We start from the raw sequence: 25,331 nt of genomic DNA on the forward strand, positions 1-25,331 counted from the left end.
TCCAGTAAAATGCGAGTGATCTTGCCATAAGCTAGCTAGAGCGACCGATTCGAGACATGCGAGCAAGATGTGGGAGATGCGAGGGAGATGGGCAAGATGCGAGCTAGGCCTAGTGGTTCATTTTTAGTTTAGAATGGCTAAATTGTCAACCGACATTATTGTACTAAGGTTCTAACACTTTTTTGTTGGATCGAATGGAGTAGTACGCAACAAAATACCTTGAACCTCTCCAGCTGCACTAGACTTGGTTTGTAGACAGAATATTTAGTGGGACCATGTGCATGCATGTGCACCGGGTAGGTCCAGCACTCCAGCCAATCCATTCCTAGTGCAATGACCAATGTTCCCTGGGGATCCTGTGCTAGGGTACGTCGGGTACCTTCCCTTCTCCATGACCGTCCTCGACTCGAAGATTGTGGGGAACCTCTATCTCGACTCAGCTGCAACAGGCACACCAGAGCGGGGAAGAAGCCTCACCCATTTGCGCCGCCCTCACCGCGAGATCTCGTCGCGCCGCCAAATCTGCAAATGGTGATATGTGCGTAGGGTAGGAATATTAATGCATGGATTAATTAGCAACCTCCTGGGCAGACCAGCATACGAACCAAGCCTTGTGGCTGGAAACAATATTCGTGAATTATTTTCGTCGGACACTTCCGTTTCTTGGAAAAGTATAGCTAGGCAGGAGCGGGATCATTTTTGTTGTATAAACATAACTTTCAGGAGGATTTGGGTATACTAATCAATGACCCCGAAAATTCTGTTCAAGTCACGTGATTTTGGGTATAATAATTAATCTGCTTCAAATCTGGAGAGAGCTGCAACGATTCGGCTCAGCCAATAATCAACCTTCTTAAAAATTACATCCAAAATTTGAGGTGCTAATCATTACTGTAGTATTGTTGGGAGACAAAGCAATAACCAATGTCGAGCGAAAATGAAGGAAGAGCCAAACAAAGCACACCCGAGAAACTAGCGGGACATTTAATCGCGTCCATAATTTTAGGTGCTAATAAATCAGGACGCCAATCACAAGACAGAAATTTGGCTCAATCCTTCATTCTGTTCTGGACTGGCTCCCCGCTCCGCTACCCAACCACCGCCCGCTCCGCTACCCAACCACGCCGCCGCCGCCGTATCTTCTCCCCCACCACCGGCACCTCCTCCTCTCCGCCAGCCCCATCTGCCCACCTCTCCTCGGCGCGCGGACAGCTCGCCCGGATCAGATCGACGGTGGACGCCGTCTCCCTTCTCCCCTGCACCAGGTCGCCGGCTTCCCCCACCACACCTACCCCAAGCGCCGCCCCATTTTCGCAGGCGTGGTGGCGCGACTGGCCTGATCGTCGGCACCGCGTGCGTCGCTTCGACGGCGCACGCGGCTCCGTCCATCACGTCGGTCTGCGTCGGGCGCGTGGACGAGGGAGCGCGGCGCGCTGCTGCACGCAGCCGCGGGGGACGCCGGCGACCAGGAGGTCGACCTGCTCGTTCCGGAGACGCGTGCTGCCATCCTGGGGCTTGTCGGCGTCGGCTTCAAAGGTAGCAGCTTCTAATCTCTCTCTCTCCGTCCTTGCTTCGGCAGAGCAGCTGATTCGACAACGCGATTTCGTACTAGTATACTTCATCTGAAACAGTCAACCTTATTTAACATGAGAAAATGAAAGAATCAATTTAGCATGAGATTCTGGATTCCATGCTACTGCTAGCATGTATATCTTGGTTTAACTGTACACCTATGTCAGCCTATCAATATTTAGAGTAGTACCATTTGGTTTCCCAGCTAACATGAGGTTCTGGAACTGCACTTACAAGCAAATAATTTGTTTTTACTTGCAAACAAATTAATTTGGGGTTTGTTCATCTCGATATTTTTTCTACTTAATAGTATGTTCTTAGGTCGATCAATTAGATTCTGTTTCTGTTGTTGTTAGTTGTTCACTTCTAGAAGCATACAGAGTTGTTTATTTGGATTCAGGGGCCAAGGAGGTCACAGTCATTGTCGCCTGTAGAGTGCGCCGTGCCCGAGTGAACTTTCTTGTCTATCTTGCAAGAGCTAGCAACTGACCTTTCCATACCACTATTGTATATACGATATGCTACAGATTATTAAGTGAAACCAATTCAGATGTAAGGTCGATTCTTCTCCGATGATTTTCAAACATATATAGAACTTGTCGTAACTGACCTACTGATCTCGGTATCGTTTTGCAACCATCAGACGATGATAATTAAGTCGCTGCAAAATGAAAGAATCGATTTAACATGAGATTCTGGATTCCATGCTAATGCTAGCATGTATATCTTGGTTTAACACTACACCTATGTCAGCCTGTCAATATTTAAAGTAGTACAGTTTGGTTTCCCAGCTATAACATGATGTTCTGGAACTGCACTTACAAGCAAATAACTCGTTTTTACTTGCAAACAAATTATTTCTACTCTTGCTCAATGCACGATTTACTTACAAGGAATGATCTTGACTTATTTGAATTTACCAATGATCTACTACCAGTTTCATTACCGGAACTGCTCTTGTTTGAATTACTGAAATTTTCTCAATGAACTGGACTAGTTTGCATTACTGGAACTGAACTGCCTTGATCAAGTAGTTAATTGCCGAAATATAGAGTGCATCTACATAGAGATAAATTGTTGCTGCATGTCTATTGTAATTCTCTGTTAGCGCTTTATCAATACTGTCAATGCTGTAAATTATTTCTTCAAAGTACCAGAAGTGTGTTCACTATACTGGTTAGTTTGTCCTTTAAATGCTCACATTACATGCTTCTGTAGTTTCTTCACGTTTTTTTACTTCTAATGAAAATCTCAATTTCTATGATGCAATGTTGTAATTAAATCAACCCTGCAACCTCTAGTTGATAATTAGTGCAGCAAGGAATTTCAGTTGTATCAGTAAACGAGGTTAATAGAGATTCTTGATGAATGTCACACTTCATCAATGACGCCTTACTCTGAGCACAATTTCGAGTTCATTAACCCTTCACTATTGTTAGGAACTTTAGCATACGACAATCTCAGGTTCAGAGTTGCAGTGTGACAATTTTGTTTTCTTTGCAGAGGAGAAGAATTGATGCTGCTGAAGGGCAGATGAGATGTGCTGCTGATGGCAGGTGAGGTGCTCCTGCAGATCTCGAGGGAGATTACCTCTCTGTCCTTGCTTCAGTAGAACACCTGATTCGACTATTAGGAGATGATTTCATACTAGTACATGATCTGATTCGAGTTTCTTTGTGTGCCAAGTGTTTCACCATGGCTGGCAAGGGCAGCCTGGAACGTCTCCAAAATGAGTAGTACTATGTGATCTGCAACGTTAGCTTGCCATCTCGATTTCATTCGGTGTAATTCGATTCGTTGATATGGGGATAACGTCCTGATGCACTTCTGTCTGAGTTGCAGGAGTTGTCGGTGCTGATTGTGGGCCGCCCGCTTGCCCAGCAACATGTTGGAGTGGTGTAGTAGGTAGTTTCCATTGATTCCATCTGTGTATTTTTATATTTACCGTTGTTCTCTTTAATGGAAAATATTTTATGTTGCGGAAGTGTTTTTTGTGATTGGTGGGCCGATATTGAGCTAATCGGTTATTGATATGGTATGCATATGGATATGAAGTTTTAGCATATGGTCGTTCTTTGATTTAGTCATCCTTGGCTAAGGAATTAGATTAAAACATGTAATATCTTTCATCATTTGTTTATGATTGAAGGACCGATAAGTATACGGAATAAGTACTACACCTGTCTCTGGTAGAAGCATTGTAGAACATAAGGTCTCCAGTAACGCATATTTAGTTGATATACACCTGTATGTGTTCTAAGATGGCATCACTTATGTTTTGGTTATGTTTGATTTTTTTTTTCTCGAACGCATGCCAAAGCATGCGTCATAATATATTAGAAGAAAACCGTCGAGAAGACGGGAGCATACAGGGAGTAGCAGAGCTACAAAGGAATTTCAGAGAAAAAGAAAAGAAGAAAGAAATAAAACCTGTACGGGGCTAACTTTGTTAGTCCTAGGGACTTTAAGGGAGTTCTGCATCGGGAGGCCTAGCGTGTAAGGGAGCCGGCGCAGGGCTTTTGCGCCGGCTATCATCCACGGCTTAGCTTCCTCCGAGGATCGAGACGACCAGGTCCTGCTCGTTAGGCGCAGGTGTTTTTGAAGACTGCATCATTCCGGAGTTTTCCGAGTCTCCACATGATTAGGATAATAATCGACTTGGCACCCTTCCGAACTGAGCTCTGTGCATTCATCGTGGCGGTCTGAAACCAGGTGCTGAACTCGCTGTTGCAGTCTGGTATGCATGTCTGGAGGTTTAGCCTGCTACATACGTCAAACCAGATTTGTTGCGAAAGGAGCACCTTAACGAGGAGATGTGTTATGGACTCGGAGTCTTGATCACGGAGCGCACAAGTGTCGCTGTTGGCCGAGCCGTGGCGTAGGCGTCGCTCATTGGTCCAGAGCATCGATCTAGGGAGGCGAGCCAGGCAAAGACTTTGCACTTAAGAGGTGCCCAACATTCCCAAATAGCGCTGTGGTGAGGTGAAGTCACAGTCCCTGCGAAGAGGGCTCTGTAGGCAGATTGGGAGGAGTATTCACCAGAGGCCGATAGGTGCCAAATGATCTCATCTTCGGCTTCAGGGTTTGTCTGTTGTGTATCAAGGATCTCGACCAAGTTGAGGAATTGGACAATACCATCCATAGATAAAGCAGCGGTGATGTCTTGTATCCGGGCATTTCCGGGGAGAGCTGTAGCCACTTTCGGGTTCTGGAAGTGCGGGCATTGACGGCGGAGAAGACTGTGGTGCCAAGTCAGAGATGCTCGCCCCTGGATCCAACGATCGATCCCGAACGAGCTTTGCTGCCATTGCCAAGTTTGACGACGGTTGCGGCATGGAGCGGAGAGGTGATGTTTTTGTTGATCTTGATAGGGAAATTGGCCCAAGGTCTTGTGTTATCCGTACGACCCAGCCAAGGCCATCTAGCCCGAAGTGCCCAGCTCATCCGTTTGATGTCAAGGACGCCCGATCCACCAAGATCGGTTGGGCGGCGGACGTTCTTCCAAGCAACGAGCGCAACTACCACCGCCGTCGTCCCGCCCATTGGCCCGGAAGAAGGTCCTCCGGCATTTGATAATGGCATCCTTGATGAGCTTGGGAATATCGGTGGCGAGCATGATATGGATGGGGGTTGCGGCAAGCACAGATTTGACAAGTACTAGTCTATCTCCTTTGGATAACAAGCCGGCACGCCAGCCGAGAGAGTTTGTTGTGGAGATTGTCAATTAGCGGCTGTAAGTCCCGCACACGAAGTTTCCGGATAGATAAGGGAACGCCTAGATAGGGAATAGGAAAATCCTTGGCTGGGCGAGCAAGTGTTGGGCGATGATTCCTCGCTCTTCTTCACCGCAACGAATCGGGGTGGCGGAGCTTTTGAGGATGTTGGTGTGTAAGCCACTGGCCACCCCAAACAGCTGAAGCAAATCCTTGAAAGTTTCGCGATCGAGAGATGGTAGGCTTGATGAAAACGACCGTGTCGTCGGCGTAGAGGGAAGTACGACATGCCCCACGGCTCCCGAGGCAAGACAGCCAGCGAGACCCAGGGCGGGCGGCAAAGTCGATGAGGAGGTGGAATACTTCCATGGCCGGGACAAAAAGCATCGGTGACGGGGGTCGCCTTGTCGCACGCCACGATGGTGAAATATTTCGTCCCCGGGGACACCGTTAACAAGGATGCGAGTCGATGCCGTGGATAGCGATGAGCGGACGATGTTGATCCAAATATGGCCAAAACCCAAATGTTGGAGCAGCTCAATGATGAAGGGCCAGGAGACGAGTGTCGAAAGCACGGGCAATGTCAAGCTTGAGTAGCACTTGTAGGTGTGTTGGCGTTGTGAAAGGACTTAGCCATTTGCTTGTACTAGCATGAAGTTGTCATGGATTGCCCTTCCTTTGATGAAAGCTGACTGATTTGGGGAGACCGGAGTTGGAAGGACGGGCGCTAAGCGCGAGAGACATGACTTTGGCGATAAGCTTGGCAATGCGAGTGTACCGAGGCTGATTGGACGGTAGTCTCGGACCGTGGATGCATCTTGTTTCTTAGGCGATAAGGTGATCAGCGCCTTGTTGAGCTTAGCAAACCCGTGTGTGCGACCAAGATAGACAGCTTGGAAAACTGCCATGATATCTCCCTTGATTGTTTGCCAGCAGGCCCTTAAGAATGTGCCGGTGAATCCGTCGGGCCGGGGGATCTATCGCCGGGAGTGTCTTTGACAGACAGCCCAAACTTCCTCCTCGGTGAATTCTGTGTCTAGGAGAGTAAGGTTGTGTCGTGGAACCCCGATAGCATCAAGGTCAATACTGAAGTCACGGTCGGGAGGGTGCTGAATAATTGCTCGTAGTGCTCAGCAAAAGCATCCTCAATCTGGGTTTGCTCCACCGGAATGGTGTCATTGTGAGTGATTTGGGGTATGTAGTTTTTGCGACGACGATGGCTGGTGTGAATGTGGAAGTATTTTGTGTTGGCCTCTCCCTCCGGAGCCAGTTGATGCGGGATCGCTGCCGAGCAATGGTGCGTTGTAGCGAGCACAGCCCCAGATATTTCCTCTTCAGCTCACGTCTGAGCCATGCTTCCAATGGGCTCAATTGCCTGTCTTCCTGGGCTACATCAAGACGGAAAATGAGTTCCTTGGCCCATTCAATTTGGAGCTCGATGTTGCCGACTCTTTTGTCACTCCGGGACTTCGGCTAGTCTACTAAGCGTCTTGAGCTTTCGATCAAGGACGGTAATAGGATTGCCAAAGGCAGGCTCGGCCAGAGCTGCCTGGATCGTTTCCCGGAAACCCGGGATCTGCGGCCGGAAGGATTCAAAGTGAAACCGTCGGTGCTTGCGGAGACGAGAGCTCCGTATGTAGCGAGCAAGGGGCGGTGATCACTCATAAGTGTGGCCACACGAGTCGGGAAGCGATTAGGATGTCCAGCCTCCCAATCAACCGAGCAAAAGATGCGGTCTAGACGTTCTAGAGTTGGGGTTTCGCGCTCATTCGACCAAGTATAGCGACGACCATGCAGCGGGAGCTCCCGGAGCTCAAGATCATCGATGGCTCGACGGAAGCGTCCCATAGATCTGCGGGAGACATTGGGGTTGTTCTTATCGCACGCCTGATAAATCATGTTGAAGTCGCCCATGACGATCCAGCCCCCATTGTGTGTCGCTCGAATGTCACGCAGCTCGTTGAGGAATTCCACCTCGCTCATCATCAGTGTGGGGGCCATAGACAGTAGTTAGCCACCAAGAGTTGGCGCCATGGGCGAAGCGTGTAGTGACCGAGAAACGACGGATGTCATGGTCCGAGCCAGTGATATAATCGGGCTTCCAAGCAACAAGGATACCACCACGGGTGCCATTAGCCGGCGAGGTAAGCAAAATCCAAAAATTCATTTCCAAGGGTTTGCATTACAATTGTAAGGGAAATGTGAGCTAGCTTGGTCTCCTGGAGGCATACGATTGATGCACCGGAGGATCGAACCATGTTTCGAACACCGGAGCGACGACCGGGGCGTTTAGTCCCCTCGGGTTCCAGGTTGACGACCATGATTGGCTGGGCTACCATCTAATTATGCGGACGACCTGTAACGACCAAGGGTGTTTCGACGAGCTGCAGCGTGAGATTGCAGCTCCTCGTCGAACGGCACCTCCCATCCGTAGAGGGAAGCAAGGGCAACAATCTGGTTGCGCCCTAGCACTTTCCCGAACATACGCTCATAGCGCTCCATGGCGGCAGGGGTGGGCGCCTCGCGATCATCCTCATCAACGCGGATCCCAAGCTTCTTGAGGATGGCCTTGGTGCGAGCTGCGTGTTGGGCCTCCAGAGCGTCCTCCACCACGAGCTTGTACCCTTTTACTTCGGCGAGGGACGAAGTTTTCAGGAATAGCTTTCCTTCGTGGTTTCTGAACTGCAGGGCGTGGCAGGAGATGCCTGGCTGGGGATGCCAGGGCCTTGAGAGTGGCAGCTCGTGTGCAAGGTCTAGGTGATGGTGGATCGGGAAGTGAGACCGCTTTGGGCCGACGGCTATAGACGGCCCGGGAGCTGCCCTCGAAGTCCAGGTGGCGCTCGGTGTTTGTTGGTGCAGGGGTGGGAGGATTCCTCTCTATTGGTTGAGCGAGGAGGCTCGCTGTTGGAGGGAGTCGAGCAATCGGTGGTGGTGGTGGTGGTGGTGGTGGCGGGGTTATAGGATCGGGGGTAGACATGACCAAGTCTAAGATTGGGCCGTGGCCAGTCAAGGTTTCTGGAGAGGTGTCCCAGAGAGGACAAGGGAGCAAATCTGCAGTAGCTTCCATAGTGGGCCCTTCAGGTGCAGAAAGCAGGAAGCTGCCAACCATGAATTGTAGCCGCGGAGCATTGCTGGGTGGAGGTGGGGCTGCTTTGTCGTTGCTTTGCAGGGGCACGGTCCGGGCCAGGGTGGCATCGTCGACGTGTCCCAACGGCGTCGCCTCATTTGAAATCGGAGCAGCTTCCTTGCATGCAAGTGTGGCAGGCGCGGTCAGGAAAGTCCCCTTGACCACCCATCTTTGCAGAGGCTTGTCCGGTGGTGGGCTGGTTGGTGCTGTCGTTGTCGTGCCTGCGTCGGGGTTTCGGCCGCGTCTACCGCGGCGGCGCCGCCGCGCAGCATAAGCCGGAGCGGTGGAGGCTGTAGAACTTGGCGGTGATGGCGACGTGGGACTTGACGGCGATGAGGAGGATGAGACGTCGATGACCTCGAGATGGCGTTGTCGGCCATGAACCCGATCTGGAGGAGCGCCACCATTGGCGTGAGGGCCAGAGCGACCAGAACGACCATAGTTATCTGAACGACCATGGAACTCGCGATCCTCGCGAGGTAGATGACGGTCCTCACGGCGTGGGTGTGAGCGGTCTCCATCCCCACAGCCATCAGAGGGCGGTGGTGGCGGCGGGGGTGGCGGTGGCGGCGGCGGGCCATCAACCCGGGTAACCTGGCGGACCTTGATAGAGATGTTGTAACTGAGCATGTGGAGCTGGGTGTCGTCGCCGGCGGCGTTGTCAGAGGGCTCCTCAACGAACAGGACGCTGGAGAAGGGGATGGTCGTCGGATCTAGCGTCCAGGCCGTGACGCGGAATTTGGACCTGTCCAGGCCGGTCGGTGAGGACACGCTCGAAGACGGAGCACGGCGCCGAGGATGGAGCTCGCCGTGCCGAGGCGAGAGGCATTGGCGAGGAATGCCGAAGATATCGATGGTGACTCAGTAATGGCGAGTGCTGGCTGCGGCATGGGCTTGGCGGGTCCAAGGCTTGATGGTGCATTTGAAGGAAGGCGCAGATAGGATGCCGGGGGCGGCAAGGGCACGGTTCCGATCGGCATTGCTGGAGAAGTGCACGAGGAAATCTTCCGGGGCAAAGTCGTAGACGTCGAACGAATCCGGGTCAAGGCCGAACCTGGCGGCAAAGAATGTGGCGAGTTGCGCGCGAGTTACCGGCGGCCTGGATCCGACGATCATGACGGTCACCGCATCCGCCAGGGCAGCCTCGGCTTCGGTGATGGTCGGCGAGCGCCGGACATAGCACAGAGTGCGGTCAGGCCTGTGCTGCATCAGTTCTTCAAGGCTGGGTGGCGCGTGCTGCACAGCAACGTTCGTGTCGGAGAAGGAGACGACCTGGTTGGCTTGGACGGGGTCGGGCGGTGGGCGAGCAGGTGCTGGCGGAGGCGTACTTGTTTGGCTTGAAGGCGCACGGCCGCCCTGGCTGTTGTGGTGGGCGGGGCGGTGTTCCAGGATGCGCACCGGTGGCAGCGGCCCGGCCGCCTGCGGCGGTTGCTGTGGACGAGAGGCCGAGGGTGACACTGCTCGGCGGCGCTGCGCAGGTCTGGTATCGTCCATGGCTGGTGGGGATCGGCCACGCAAGCACACAGCGACATCTGCCGCGCGATGATCTTCTCCGTGGCATCGTAGACATCGGCTGGGATACCAGCAATCAATCGCCTTGTGGCCTGGACGGCAGCAGTTGAAGCAGAGTCCCCAGAGATCCGCCGGGACAGGCCTGGCCGGGGGAGCGGGAGGCGGCGGCGGCGACGGTGGGGAGGTGGAGCGTCGGCTGCGACGACGATAGTAACGACCATGGGGTTCCTCGAAGCCATCGGCGTCCACGCGGGAAGCGGCCCGGGAGGCGGGGGCGGCGGGAGTGGGTGCAGGAGCCGGGCGGCGCGTCGGCGCTTGCCTTGAGGATCCAGGGGCGTCGACGGCGGTTGCAGAAGGGCTCGGAAACCGCATCTGGGAGGCGGCGGCGGGGCGGCGACGACGTGGCGAGGACGGCGGTGATGGAGGCCCTGGGTAGCGGACGGGAGATGCGACGAAGCGGCGGCGGCGCCGTTGTCGAGGTCGAGGCGCCGCCGCGGCGGCAGGTGGCGCGCTGGTGCGCGCACGCTCGATGGCGTCGGCGAAGGAGCGGCCGGGGGAGCCCTCGGAGGAGGAGGAGAGCGGGCTTTCTAGGTCCCCAAGCCAGCGCCTTTCCTCCGTTCCTTGGGTCTGAGGTGTGCCGGCCGGCGTGGCGGAGACGTGGGAGGGGGTTGGGGAGGCCATCGGAGGGAGGAGAGGGCTTACCGGAGCACGGCGGCGCTGGGCTAGTCTAGAGGTTGGTGGGGAGGTGGGAGGGGAGCGGGGCTAGTCTAGAGGTTGGTGGGGAGATGTTTGATTTATTGTTGGAAATTCTATGGACTTGTGTGCAAAGAGCTGTGATTTCTCATAGCTCTGTTTAATTCATAAGTGATTGGTTTTGATCGGTATGTTCTGATTCTGATGATATCCTTTTTATTTTGGGAGAAATAGCTCTTATTTGTTGTGGTTCTAGTTTTGGTTGGGGAGAATAGCTTTGCTTTGTTCTAAGAAGAGAATACTAGTACATTTGATCTGCACTTTTGTTGTTGAGTTGTCAAGAAGATAGGCCACAATATCCATGGTCATTTTTTTCCACTTTACAATTCTTTCTAGTCACTCTTGAATATTGCCAAGTATACTTATGATTCACGCTTATTTCTGAAGAATGACGTGCTTTATTTGTTTCCTCAATAGGTTGTCCTATTGTTATATACAAATAAGGGGACTGCACTTTGTCTCTTGGCTGCAATGGTGTGGAAATGACAGTGCAGAGACAGGGAACCCAGCGGCAAGGTAGACTGAAGATTTTTACTCATTTGGACTTTAGTTGCAATCCTTGTTTTACTTATATTCTGAATCATCTCTCTACTATCTCGTTAATCTACTGCAGTTTTTTCGCCTCAAGGGCAGCCTGTAACGTCCTCCAGAAGGAGTAGCACATAGCATGTGATCTGCAAGGCGAGTAGCCTATTAGTTTATGTTCGGTGTGGTTCGGTTCCATTGATATTACAATGTTCATATGAGCCACGGTTGGGTTGCAGGAGCCGCCGGTGCTGATTGTGGCTTGCCCACTTGCCTAGCGACATGTTGTAGTGGTGTAGGTAGTTTCTATTGCTTGATTGCACCTATATATGTAGGATTTAGTGTCCCTTAGTTTGCTGGAAAATATTCTGTTTTTGGGAGTTAGTATAGTGATTGGTGATCTGGTATTGTGCTAACCATAATTAGCTCCTATGTTTTCTCATTGATTCAGTATAATGCATACATGGTTTGCTGTGATCAAGAATCTTTTTCTTCTTTCTCATTCGTATGTATTTCTCTTTGTTCAAATTTTTGGAACCCCATCATATAATATTTGCTTGCTAACGTTTGCTTCTTTTTTCCTGTTGTGGAAATGTTTACACTAATGTTTAGCGACCAGGTCCTGTTTTGGGAGAATAGCTCCATTATTTTACATTGCTCTACTTTTGGTTAACAAAATAGCACCAGAATTTTTTTGGCTACTAAATGTAGTAAATTAAAAATATATTTATGTTTGATTCCAACATGAAAGAATGTTCTCAATGCCAATCTTGTTTTCTCTTTTCTTTTATGCTTCCCAATTTGATCCCAATTCGATCCCAGTTTGTGCAGTTGGGCTATTCATGGGAGCTGTCATGGGCTGCCTGATCATCCTAGCCATGGATAGCGGTGTTGACTTCATGTGTTTGGGTGAGTTTCTGGTTCTCCCTTCTCTGCTCTACATTGCCATGGAGGCATGGTTACCTCTGCATGCTCAGATGCTATGTTGATGGTCATGAGCTGTTTCTATTTGGGCAAACATACCTGCTCCTGTCTTTTATATGTCAATAGGATAGAGACTCCCATTTCTCATGTTATTTTTGGTTCTTCCGGTAATGGATATTATGTGATGTAGCGATGTGGTGTTTCATTTCATGTTCTTTAGAAGTGCCGTGAACGACTTTGCTCCTAGTGACGTCCTGGAAGCTTCAAGTTGCTGCAATGCCGTGTCTGAACATAGTTTCTATCTAGTTGTGTGTGTTCTGTAGTGTTTTATCAAGTTGAGCTACGTTTGCTCTAGCAAGTTTTTGCCAATTTTTTGTGAAATTTGATGCAATAGTAGCGATTTTACTTTGAATATAGGTAATGTAACTGTGCCTAAATTCTTCATCCATCTAACTCTACTTATCTGGAAATTTGGTGTGATCTATTCATTCATTCAAATTTATCGGCTGCCCTCTTGTTATGTTGGTTACAAACTTATTTTCTTTGACCAAATTCTATCTTTTGAATTACCGAATACTAGTAGCACTACATTTATAGGCAGCACTAGCACTACATGTACCAATTTGTACGCATTACTGCTACTATGAAAAGTTTTCCTTCTTCTTAATTGTATACCAATTTTTTGTTCAGATTATTGGAAACTGGTCGTGTAAAGTTGTTGGTACAGATGTTTGACACTTCACATTACGTTGTTGGAGAAGAGTGCGATCCCAAGGAACCAACCGACTAACCATATTCTGCTTTTTTCGTTTTTCCGAAAATATCTCAACCTGTAAAAATCATAACTAATTCATGTAAAATCAGAAAAATGCAAATACGATATTAAAATGTTCAGAAAATTGTCCTCGTATTCTGCTGCTACCACTGGCTGGATGTTAGATTTTTCTCTCTTAGTACATTATGATTAACTTTGAAGGAATATGTAATCTACTTGTTTCGTGATTTCTGCCTAGCTAGTAATTTTTTTTTATCACTTCAGTAGTTTCTTTTAATAAGAATTTCGAATTGGGCCCTGACCACTTCGTGACTAATGTTTTCTTTGTGTTTTTGTAGTTCAGGGGCTAAATGGAGCTGGCCAGGTGAGGTAGCCATGGCCGCTTGATCATGCCATCCGATAGCTTGTGGGTTTAGGTACGTTTCTGGTTGCTGCCTGCCATGTGATGTTGGGTGAAGTAGTGTGGGATTGCAGCAAGTGCTTCTTTGCAATACTAGCAGTTGTGAGATGCATCTGGAGGAACCGACACTATTTTGGTTGAGATCATCATGTGTGGTGATCTAGTCGTGGTGATGACATGTATGTTGTACCAGAACTTGTTTTTTTAGTGTTATTTTGTAGCTATTTTCCAAATCAAAAAGCGCAATAATCCTAAGCTTCCCAATTCTTATGATGATTACACAAAGTTATCTAGATTCCGTATTCTTGTTTTTATACATGTCTAGCAATTTGATATTCTTGCGGCGATTATTCTCAGAAATAGTTACTGTCTTGTTTGTGGAAGTCCTTTTAAAACTTTTGGTTGCTTTGAGTAGAATCTGGAACTGTTCTTCTGAGTCTACTGTGGCGGTTATTTGGGTTAAATGTCACTTACACTATTTATATTTTTCTGCATTTTCTGTGTTTTGATTGTATCCATAATATACCCATTTTTCCTTGCACAAGAGATGGCATTATTATTTTTCACCGTCGAAATTAAGCCCTGGCTACTTTCCTTTTGTTGCAGGAAATTACTGAAACCACACAAGCAGAGATGAAGTTTTTCAGAATTGATTGGATCGGTCAATCAGGTTGACATTCAGATATAGATTTAAATAACCTAGTTTTGCTACTTTTGTATGTGGCATGCAAGCCCAGCTTTTCTGGTTCCAGCGTGTATGAAAGGGTGTTGATGAACACAATACTAGTGTCGCCGGAGCTGGATATGATTCGTTGTTTGTTTGTTGGGTTTCTCTCAGGAGTAAATCCCAAACTGGTGCGCGCGCACACACACACACATTTAGGCACGCTTGCGGATGGGTTTTGTGCAAAGCTGGCTAAATGGGCTCCTGGAATGGAGGTGTAGAAGCAAAAGTTATGAAGGCTTTGGCATGCCCCCCCCCCCCCCCCTCCATATTACTCTAGTTTGAGGTTGCTTACATTCCATGGTTTACTAACATGTGTTTTGCTGCAATATCACCATAGATAGATCCATTGGGATCTCAATTCTAGAACTTCCACTAGTTTGAAATGACCTGTAAAATATTACATGTCACCACCATTGTTGCTGCCTTGTCCTAGCCTGTGTCACTGTATAAGAAAAGATTTCACCAATGAGCCACTATATGTGATCAAATTTCATATGGATTTATCGATATGCATGGTTGGAAGTTCAGTGGACTGAATTTGTAAGTATCGATAGTTGTAGTCCCAATATGTAATTCACTAAATGTAAAATCTTGATCATTTTCTTAAATAAGGTTGACGGACGAGGGAGCGCGGCGCGCTGCTGCACGCAGCCGCGGGGACACCGGCGACCAGGAGGTCGACCTGCTCGTTCCGGAGACGCGTGCTGCCATCCTGGGGCTTGTCGGCGTCGGCTTCAAAGGTAGCAGCTTCTAATCTCTCTCTCTCCGTCATTGATTCGGCAGAGCAGCTGATTCGACAACGCGATTCCGTACTAGTATACTTCATCTGATTCGAGTTTCTTTGTGCGCACAGGGTTGCGCCGTGGCTGGCAAGGGAAGCCTGGAGCGCCTCCAAAATGACTAGTATCACGTGATCCGCAAGGTGAGCTTTTGCCAATTTCTTGTTCGGTTTGATCGATCGGCTGTGGTTCGATTCCGTTCATGTGTGGATAATGTTCTGACGCGCTTCATTTTGGGTTTTGGGTTGCAGCAGCTGATGGTGGTGGTTGTGGATTCCGCCACCACGTCACCGGCGAGCTGCATCAACACCTGCCTCCATGGCGTTGGGCGCCATGGCCGGAGGAATCCCCCACTGCCGTCGCTCCATCCCTCCCCCACCACCCTCTCCTCCGCATCTCTAGCCGGCAATATCCGTGTGGAGCGGCAGGCCTCCGGTGAGATCTGTCGGGAGACGCATCCATCCGTGGGGAGTAGCTGGACGATGGCGAGGTCGTCACTGCCGTCTTCCAAGAAGAGCTCGCACAAGGTATCCTTGGATCATCTACTCGTACACTATGTTTGGACGGTGGCCAGGTCTGCAAGCTGCCATGAATTCTTGGAAAAGTATGCAAGGTATAGTATTCTTGTGTTCATGTCCTGTTTTTCACCGGTAACTGTTCATGTCTCGTGTTCTACTGTTTGTGTAGTTCACTTGATTTGGGATTTGTCATCTTGATATTTTTTATTCTTATTATGTTCTTAGGCCGATCTATTAGCTTCAGTTTTTGTTATTGTTAGTTGTTCACTTTGAGGAGCATAAAAAGTTGTTTCTTTGGATATAGGGGCCAATGAGATCACGGCCATCGTTGCCAAGAGAGTCCGCCGCGTAGGAGTGAAGTGTCTTTTCTAGCAAGAGCTAGCAACTGACCTTTCCATAGCACTATTGTATATACGATATGCTACAGATTATTAAGTGAAACAAATTTAGATGTAGGGTTGATTCTTCTCCGATGATTTCCAAATGTATATAGAATTTGTCGTAATGGACCTACTGATCTCAGTGTCGTTTTCCAACCATCAAATGATGATAATTAAGTCGCTACAAAATAAAAGAATCGATTTAACATGAGATTCTGGATTCCCTGCTACTACTAGCATGTATATCTTGGTTTAACAATACACCTATGTCAGCCTGTCAACATTTAGAATAGTACCATTTGGTTTCCCAGCTAACATGAGGTTCTGGAACTGCACTTACAAGCAAATAATTTGTTTTTTATTTGCAAATAAATTATTTCTACTCTTGCTCAGTGCATGAATTACTTACAAGGAATGATCTGGACTTGTTTGAATTTACCAATGATCTATTTCATTACCCGAACTGCACTTGTTTCAATTAATGACATTTTAGGTGCTAATAATTTTAGGTGCTAATAATAAATCAGGACGCCAATCACACGACATAATTTGCCTCACCCGGAAACCCAACGAATAAAAGAAAACGAAAATCACGCCGCCTCCTTCATTCTGTTCTGGACTGGACTGGGTCAATCCCCAACCACCGCCCGCTCCGCTACCCAACCACGCCGCCGGCACGCGCCCTTCACCTCCTCCTCTCCTCGGCGCGCCCACAGCTCGCCCCGATCAGATCGACGGTGGACGCCGTCTCCCTTCTCCCCTGCACCCAGGTCGCCGGCTTCCCCCACCACACCTACCCCAAGCGCCGCCCCATCTTCGCAGGCGTAAGAGGAGGCGCCGCGCAGCAGCCATGGTGGCGCCCTGGCCTGATCGTCGGCACCGCGTGCGTCGATTCGACGGCGCGCGTGGCTCCGTCGTTCACGTCGGTCTGCGTCGGGCGCGTGGACGAGGGAGCGCGGCGCGCTGCTGCACGCAGCCGCGGGGGACGCCGGCGACCAGGAGGTCGAGAGCTGCTCGTTCCGGAGACGCGCGCCGCCGTCCTGGGGCTTCAAAGGTAGCGGCTTCTAATCTCTCTCTCTCCGTCCTTGCTTCGGCAGAGCAGCTGATTCGACAACGAGATTTGGTACTAGTATACTTCATCTGATTCGAGTTTCTTTGTGCGCACAGGGTTGCGCCGTGGCCAGCAAGTGAAGCCCGGAGCGCCTCCAAAATGACTAGTATCACGTGATCCGCAAGGTGAGCTTTTGCCAATTTCGTGTTCGGTTTGATCGATCTGCTGTGGTTCGATTCCGTTCATGTGTGGATAATGTTCTGACGCGCACTCTTCGTTTTGGGTTTTGGGTTACAGGAGCTTACGGTGCTGGTTGTGGATTCCGCCGCTCCGTCACCGGTGAGCTGCATCAACACCTGCCTCCATGGCGTTGGGCGCCATGGCCGGAGGAATCCCCCACCGCCGTCGCTCCATCCCTCCCCCACCACCCTCTCCTCCGCATCTCTAGCCGGCAATATCCGTGTGGAGCGGCAGGCCTCCGGTGAGATCTGTCGGGAGACGCATCCATCCGTGGGGAGTAGCTGGACGATGGCGAGGTCTGCACGTCACTGCCGTCTTCCAAGAAGAGCTCGCAGAAGGTATATATCCTTGGATCATCTACGTACACTAGGTTTGGACGGTGGCCAGGTCCGCAAGCTGCCATGAATTCTTGGAAAAGTATGCAAGATATAGTATTCTTGTGTTCATGTCCTGTTTTTCACCGGTAACTGCTATGTCTCATGTTCTACTGTTTGTGTAGTTCACTTGATTGGGGATTTGTCATCTCGATATTTTTTCTTCTTAATATGTTCTGAGGACGATTTATTAGCTTCAGTTTCTGTTGTTGTTAGTTCCTCACTTCGAGGATCATACAGAGTTGTTTCTTTGGATTTAGTGGCCAAGGAGATCACGGCCATTGTAGCCAAGAGAGTGCGCCGCGGGCGCCGGAGTCAAGTGTCTTTTCTATCTTGCAAGAGCTAGCAACTGATCTTTCCATAGCACTATTGTATACTCCCTCCGTTCTTTTTTAATTGACTCAGATTTAGTACAACTTTGTACTAAATTTGAGTCAATTAAAAAGGAACGGAGGGAGTATACGACATGCTACAGATTATTAAGTGAAACCAATTCAGATGTAAGGTCGATTCTTCTCCCATGATTTTCAATCATATATATAGAATTTGTCGTAACTGACCTATGTACTGATCTCAGTGCCGTTTTCCAACCATGAAACGATGATAATTAAGTCGCTCCAAAATGAAAGAATCGATTTAGCATGAGATTCTGGATTCCATGCTACACACCTATGTCAGCCTATCAATATTTTGAGTAGTACCATTTGGTTTCCCAGCTAACATGAGGTTCTGGAACTGCACTTACAAGAAAATAATTTGTTTTTACTTGCAAACAAATTAATTTGGGGTTTGTTCATCTCGATATTTTTTCTACTTAATAGTATGTTCTTAGGTCGATCAATTAGATTCTGTTTCTGTTGTTGTTAGTTGTTCACTTCTAGGAGCATACAGAGTTGTTTATTTGGATTCAGGGGCCAAGGAGGTCACAGCCATTGTCGCTTGTAGAGTGCGCCGTGCCCGAGTGAACTTTCTTGTCTATCTTGCAAGAGCTAGCAACTGACCTTTCCATACCACTATTGTATATACGATATGGTACAGATTATTAAGTGAAACCAGTTCAGATGTAGGGTTGATTCTTCTCCGATGATTCCCAAACGTATATAGAATTTGTCGTAATGGACCTACTGGTCCCAGTGTCGTTTTCCAACCATCAAACGATGATAATTAAGTCGCTGCAAAACGAAAGAATTGATTTAACATGAGATTCTGGATTCCCTGCTACTACGAGCATGTATATCTTGGTTTAACAATACACGTATGTCAGCTTGTCAACATTTAGAGTAGTACCATTTGGTTTCCCAGCTAACATGAGGTTCTGGAACTGCACTTACAAGCAAATAATTTGTTTTTTATTTGCAAACAAATTATTTCTACTCTTGCTAGTGCATGATTTACTTACAAGGAATGATCTGGACTTGTTTGAATTTACCAATGATCTACTGCCAGTTTTATCACCCGAACTGCACATGTTTGAATTACTGAAACTTTCTCAATGAACTGGACTAGTTTGCATTACTAGAAGTCTAGAACTGAAATGTCTTGATCAATTAGTTAATTGCCGGAATACAGAGTGCATCTACATAAAGATAAATTGTTGCTGCATGTCTATTGTAATTCCCAGTTATTGTGTATCAATACTGTCAATTCTGTAAATTATTTCTTAAAAGTACCAGAAGTGTGTTCAGTATACTGGTTAGTTAATCCTTTAAGTACGCACATTACATGTTGCTGTAGTTTATTCACCTTTTTTACTTCTAATGAAAAGCTCAGTTTCTATGCTGCAATGTTGTAATTAAATCAATCCTGCAACCTCCAGTTGAAAAAATTAATGCAGCAAGGAATTCCAGTTGTATCACTAAACTTGGTTAATAGAGATTCTTGATAAATGTCACACCTCATCAATGATGCCTTACTCTGAGCACAATTTTGAGTTCATTACCCTTCACTATTATCAGGAACTTTAGCATACGGCAGTCCCAGGTTTAGAGTTGCTGCGTGACAATTTTGTTTTCTTTGCAGAGAGGAGAAGAACTGATGCTGCTATAGGGCAAAGGAGATGTGCTGCTGATCACTAAAATTTGGCTACTAAATGTAATAGTATAAATATATTTATGTTTGATTCCAACATGAAAGAATGTTCTCAATGCTAATCATGTTCTCACTTTTCTTTTATGCCTCCCATTTTTTTTTTGAGGAATTATGCCTCCCAATTTGATCCTGGTTTGATCTAGTCTTCTGTTACTTGGTTCTTTTTACCAGAAATCAACATATGTTTATCTCTTGTGCAGTTGTGTTATTCCTGGGAGCTGTCACGGGCTGCCTGATCATCCTAGCCACGGATAGCGGTATCGACTCCATGTGTTTGGGTGAGTTTCTGTTTCTCCCTTCGCTGCTCTACATGGCTATAGATGCATGGTTACCTCCGCATCCTCAGATGCTATGTTGATGGTCATGAGCTGTTTCTTCTTAATATGTTCTTAGGCCGATCTACTAGCTTCAGTTTCTGTTGTTGTTAGTTGCTCACTTCGAGGAGAATACAGAGTTGTTTCTTTGGATTTAGGGGCCAATGAGATCACGACCATCGTTGCCAAGAGAGTGCACCGCGCTTGAATGAAGTGTCTTTTCTAGCAAGAGCTAGCAACTGACCTTTCCATAGCACTATTGTATATACGATATGCTACAGATTATTAAGTGAAACCAATTCAGATGTAAGGTCGATTCTTCTCCGTTGATTTTCAAACATATATATAGAATTTGTCGTAACTGACCTACTGATCTCAGTGTCGTTTTCCAACCATCAAATGATGATAATTAATTCGCTGCAAAATGAAAGAATCGATTTAACATTAGATTCTGGATTCTTTGCTACTGCTAGCATGTATATATTGGTTTAACAATACACCTATGTCAGCCTGTTAATCTTTAGAGTAGTACCATTTGGTTTCCCAGCTAACACGAGGTTCTGGAACTGCACTTACAAGCAAATAATTTGTCTTTACTTGCAAACAAATTATTTCTACTCTTGCTCAGTGCATGAATTACTTACAAGGAATGATCTCGACTTATTTGAATTTACCAATGATCTACTGCTAGTTTCATTACCGGAGCTACTCTTGTTTGAATTACTGAATTTTTCTCATTGAACTAGACTAGTTTGCATTACTGGAACTGAATTGGCTTGATCAAGTAGTTAATTGCCGAAATATAGAGTGCATCCACACAGAGAAAAATTGTTGCTGCATGTCTATTGGAATTCTCAGTTAGCGCTTTATCAATACTGTCAATGCTGTAAATTATTTCTTCAAAGTACCATAAGTGTGTTCACTATACTGGTTAGTTTCTCCTTTAAATGCTCACATTACATGCTTCTGTAGTTTCTTCACATTTTTTTTACTTGTAATGAAAAGCTCAGTTTCTATGATGCAATGTTGTAATTAAATCAACCCTGCAACTTCCAGTTGATAATTAGTGCAGCAAGGAATTTCAGTTGTATCAGTAAACTAGGTTAATAGAGATTCTTGATGAATCACACTTCATCAATGACGCCTTACTTTGAGCACAATTTCGAGTTCATTAACCCTTCACTATTGTCAGAAATTTAGCATATGACAGTCCCAGGTTCAGAGTTGGAGCGTGACAATTTTGTTTTCTTTGCAGAGGAGAAGAACTGATGCTGCTGAAGGGCAGATGAGATGTGCTGCTGATGGAAGGTGAGGTGCTGTTGCAGATCTCGAGGGAGATTACCTCTCTGTCCTTGCTTCGGTAGAACAGCTGATTCAACTACTAGGAGAAGATTTCGTACTAGTACATGATCTGATTCAAGTTTCTTTGTGTGCCAAGGGTTTCGCCATGGCCGGCAAGGGCAGCCTGGAGTGTCTCCAAAATGAGTATTACTATGTGATCTGCAAGGTTAGCTTGCAATCTCGATTTCATTCGTTCTGATTCGATTCGTTTATGTGGTGATAACCTCCTGATGCGCTTGCAGGAGCTGCCGGTGCTGATTGTGGATCGCCCGCCTGCCTAGCAACATGTTGGAGTGCTGTAGTAGGTAGTTTCATTGATTACAGCTGTTTATTTTGTATTTACCGTCGTTCTCTTTAATGGAGAATATGTTATGTTGTGGAAGTGGTTTTTGTGATTGGTGGGTAGGTATTGAGCTAATTGGTTATTGATATGGTATGGATATGAAGTTTTAGCATATGGTCTTTCTTTGATTTAGTCATCGCATGCTTACCTTTGCCCATTTTTAGCACATGAATATAATGATTGAACTGCTTATCTAACCTACTTGATGCATCTGTATGGCTACTTATTGCTAATAATTCGATCCCTTGGATAAGGAATTAGATTAAAACATTTTATATCTATCATCATTTATTTATGATTGAAGGACCGTAAGTATACAGAACAAGTACTACACCTGTCTCTGGTAGAAGCATTGTAGAACATAAGGTCTCTGTAATGCATATTTAGTTGACGCACCTGTATGTGTTCTAAGATGGCATCACCTATGTTTTTGGTTATCTTTGATTTATTTTTGGAAATTCTATGGACTTTCGTGCAAAGAGCTGTGCTTTCTCATAGCCCTGTTTAATTCATAAGAGATTGGTTTTGATCGGTGTGTTCTGATTCTGATGATAGCCTTTTTATTTAGGTAGAAATAGCTCTTATTTGTTGTGGTTCTAGTTTTGGTTGGGGAGAATAACTTTGCTTTGTTCTAAGAAGAGAATACTACTACATTTGATCTGTTTTTCACTTTTGTTGTTGAGTTGTCAAGAAGATAGGCGATCCATGGTCATTTTTTCCACTTTAGAGCTCTTTCTAGTCACTCTTGAATATTGTCAAGTATCCTTATGAATCATGCTTATTTCTGAAGATTGACGTGCTTTACTTGTTTCCTCAATAGTTGTCCTTATGTTATATACAAATAAGGGGACTACACTTTGTTTCTTGGCTGCAATGGTGTGGAAATGATAGTGCAGTGACAGGGAACCCAATGGCAAGGTAGACTGAAGATTTTTACTCATTTGGACTTTAGTTGCACTCCTTGTTTTACTTACCTTCTGAATCATCTCTACTATCTTGTTAATCTACTGCAGTTGTTTCGCCTCAAGGGTAGCGTCTCCAGAAGGAGTAGCACGTGATCTGCAAGGCGAGTTGCCAATTTCCTGTTAGTTTATATTCGGTGTGGTTCGGTCCTATTGATATTACAATGTCCATATGCGCCACGGTTGGGTTGCAGGAGCCACCGGTGCTGATTGTGGCTCGCCCACTTGCCTAGCGACATGTTGTAGTGGTGTAGGTAGTTTCTACTGCTTGACTGCACCTGTATATGTAGGATTTAGTGTCCCTTAGTTTGCTGAAAAATATTCTGTGTTTGGGAGTGAGTATTGTGATTGGTGATCTGGTATTGTGCTAACCATAATTAGCTCCTCTGTTTTCTCATTGATTCAGTGATGCATACATGGTTTGCTGTGATCAAGAATCTTTTTCTTCTTTCTCATTCGTATGCAATTATCCTTGTTCAAATTATTGGAACCCCATCATTTAATATTTGCTTGCTAACGTTTGCTTCTTTTTTCCTGTTGTGGAAATATTTACACTATTGTTTAGCGATGTTTTGGGGAATAGCTCCATTTTTTTTTACATTGCTCTACTTTTGGTTAAGAAAATAGCACCTGAAATTTTTTTGGCTATAGATTATAAATATATTTATGTTTGATTCCATCATGAAAGAATGTTCTCAATGCCAATCATGTTTTCACTTTTCTTAAATGCTTCCCAATTTGATCCCAGTTTGATCTAGTATTTTGTTACTTGGTTCTTTTTACGAGGAATTAACATATGTCTATCTCTTGTGCAGTTGGGCTATTCATGCAAGCTGTCAAGGGCTGCCTGATCATCCTAGCCACGGATAGCGGTGTTGACTCCATGTGTTTGGGTGAGTTTCTGGTTCTCCCTTCTCTGCTCTACATGGCCATGCATGGAGGCATGGTTACCTCTGCATTGTCAGATGCTATGTTGATGGTCATGAGTTGTTTCTATGAGGCAAACATACCTGCTCCTCTCTTTTATATGTCAATAGGATAGAAACTCCCATATCTTATGTTCTTTTTGGTTCTTCCGCTAATGGATGTTATGTGATGTAGCGATGTGGTGTTTCATTTCCTGTTCTTTACAAGTGTCGTGAACGACTTTGCTCCTAGTGACGTCCTGGAAGCTTCAGGTTGCTGGAATGTCGTGTCTGAACATAGTTTCTATCTAGTTGCATGTGTTGTGTAGTGTTTTATCAGGTTGAGCTACGTCTGCTCTAGCAAGTTTTTGTCCATTTTTTGTGAAATTTGATGCAATAGTAGCGATTTTCCTTTGAATACAGTGAATGTAAGTGTGCCTAAATGCTTCAGCCATCTAACTCTACTTATCTGGAAATTTGGTGTGATCTATTCATTCATTCAAATTTATCGGCTGCCATCTTGTTATGTTGGTTACAAACTTATTTTCTTTGAAAAAATTCAATCTTTTGAATTGCCAAATACTAGTAGCACTACATTTATAGGAAGAACTAGCACTACTTGTACCAATTTGTACGCATTGCTACTACTATGACAAGTTTTCCTTCTTAATTGTATACCAATTCTTTGTTCAGATTATTTGAAACTGGTCATGTAATGTTGATGGTACAGACGTTTGACACTTCACATTACGTTGTTAGAGAAGGAACCATCAGCTTGGCCAAATGTTTGAATTAGTTGCTATACCTTTTATTCAGTTTAATAGTACAACACTTAACATGTAAACTCGGTGCTTCCTAGCTGAGCACCAGGATGTTTTCAGCAAATTTAACCGACTAATCGTATTCTGCTATTTTCGTTTTTAAGAAAATATCTCAACCTGGTAAAAATCATAACTAACTCATATGAAATCAGAAAAATGCAAATAAGATATTTAAATGTTCAGAAAATTGTACTCGTATTCTGCTGCTACCACTGGCTGGATGTTTGATTTTTCTCTCTTAGTACATTATGGTTAACTTTGAAGGAATATGTAATCTACTTGATTCGTGATTTCTGCCTGACTAGGAATTTTTTATCACTTCAGTAGTTTCTTTTAATAAGAATTTCGAATTGGACCCTGACCACTTTGTTACTACTTATGTTTTCTTTGTGTCTTTGTAGTTCGGGGGCTAACTGGAGTTGGCCAGGTGAGGTAGCCATGGCCGCTTGATCATGCCATCTGGTAGCCTGTGGGTTCAGGTACGTTTCTGGTTGCTGCCTGTCATGTGATGTTGGGTCAAATAGTGTGGGATTGCAAGTGCTTCTTTGCAATACTAGCAGTTGTGAGATGCATCTGGAGCAACCGACAGTATTTCGGTTGAGCTCATCATGTGTAGTGATCTAGTCGTGGTGATGACATGTATGTTGTACCAGAACTTGTTTTTTTATTGTTAATCTGTAGCTATTTTCCAAATCAAAAAGCGCAATAATCCTAAGCTTCCCAATTTTTTGATGATTAGGCAAAGCCATGTAGATTCCGTATTCTTGTTTTATACATGTCTAACAATTTGATATTCTTGCGGCGATTATTCTCAGAAATAGTTACTGTCTGGTTTGTGGAAGTCTTTTAAAAACATTTGGTTGCTTTCAGTCGAATCTGGAACTATTCTCTGAGTCTACTGTGGCGGTTATTTGGGTTACATGACACAATATTTATATTTTTCTGCATTTTCTCTATTTTGGTTGTATCCGTAATATACCCATTTTTCCTTGCACAAGAGATGGCAGATCATTATTATTTTTCGCTGTGGAAATTAAGTCCTGGCTACTTTCGTTTTGTTGTAGGAAATTCTTGAAACCACACAAGCAAAGATGGCGTTTTTCAGAATTGATTGGATCGGTCAATCAGGTTCACATTCAGATGTAGGTTAAACAACCTAGTTTTGCTACTTTTGTATGTGGCATGCA

General features: G+C 46.0%; 3 long non-coding RNA genes across 4 annotated transcripts; all 3 read left to right on the forward strand.

Moving 5' to 3' along the window:
• Window positions 1–3,073: 3,073 nt before the first annotated feature.
• Window positions 3,074–11,184, forward strand: LOC124691446. Its single transcript, XR_006998959.1, has 3 exons — window positions 3,074–3,128; window positions 3,415–3,477; window positions 11,095–11,184. It is a non-coding gene; the product is annotated as an uncharacterized LOC124691446 (long non-coding RNA).
• A 5,945-nt stretch (window positions 11,185–17,129) lies between these two features.
• On the forward strand, window positions 17,130–21,311 carry LOC124691445. Its single transcript, XR_006998958.1, has 3 exons — window positions 17,130–17,334; window positions 21,028–21,080; window positions 21,211–21,311. It is a non-coding gene; the product is annotated as an uncharacterized LOC124691445 (long non-coding RNA).
• A 964-nt stretch (window positions 21,312–22,275) lies between these two features.
• On the forward strand, window positions 22,276–25,331 carry LOC124691444. Of its 2 annotated transcripts, none has more exons than XR_006998957.1 (4): window positions 22,276–22,374; window positions 23,234–23,311; window positions 24,546–24,623; window positions 25,209–25,331. It is a non-coding gene; the product is annotated as an uncharacterized LOC124691444 (long non-coding RNA). The 2 variants fall into 2 exon arrangements; XR_006998956.1 differs by lacking the exon at window positions 22,276–22,374 and adding an exon at window positions 22,529–22,672.

The sequence above is a fragment of the Lolium rigidum genome, chromosome 2 (genome assembly GCF_022539505.1).
Source record: "Lolium rigidum isolate FL_2022 chromosome 2, APGP_CSIRO_Lrig_0.1, whole genome shotgun sequence".
Lineage (NCBI taxonomy): Eukaryota > Viridiplantae > Streptophyta > Magnoliopsida > Poales > Poaceae > Lolium > Lolium rigidum.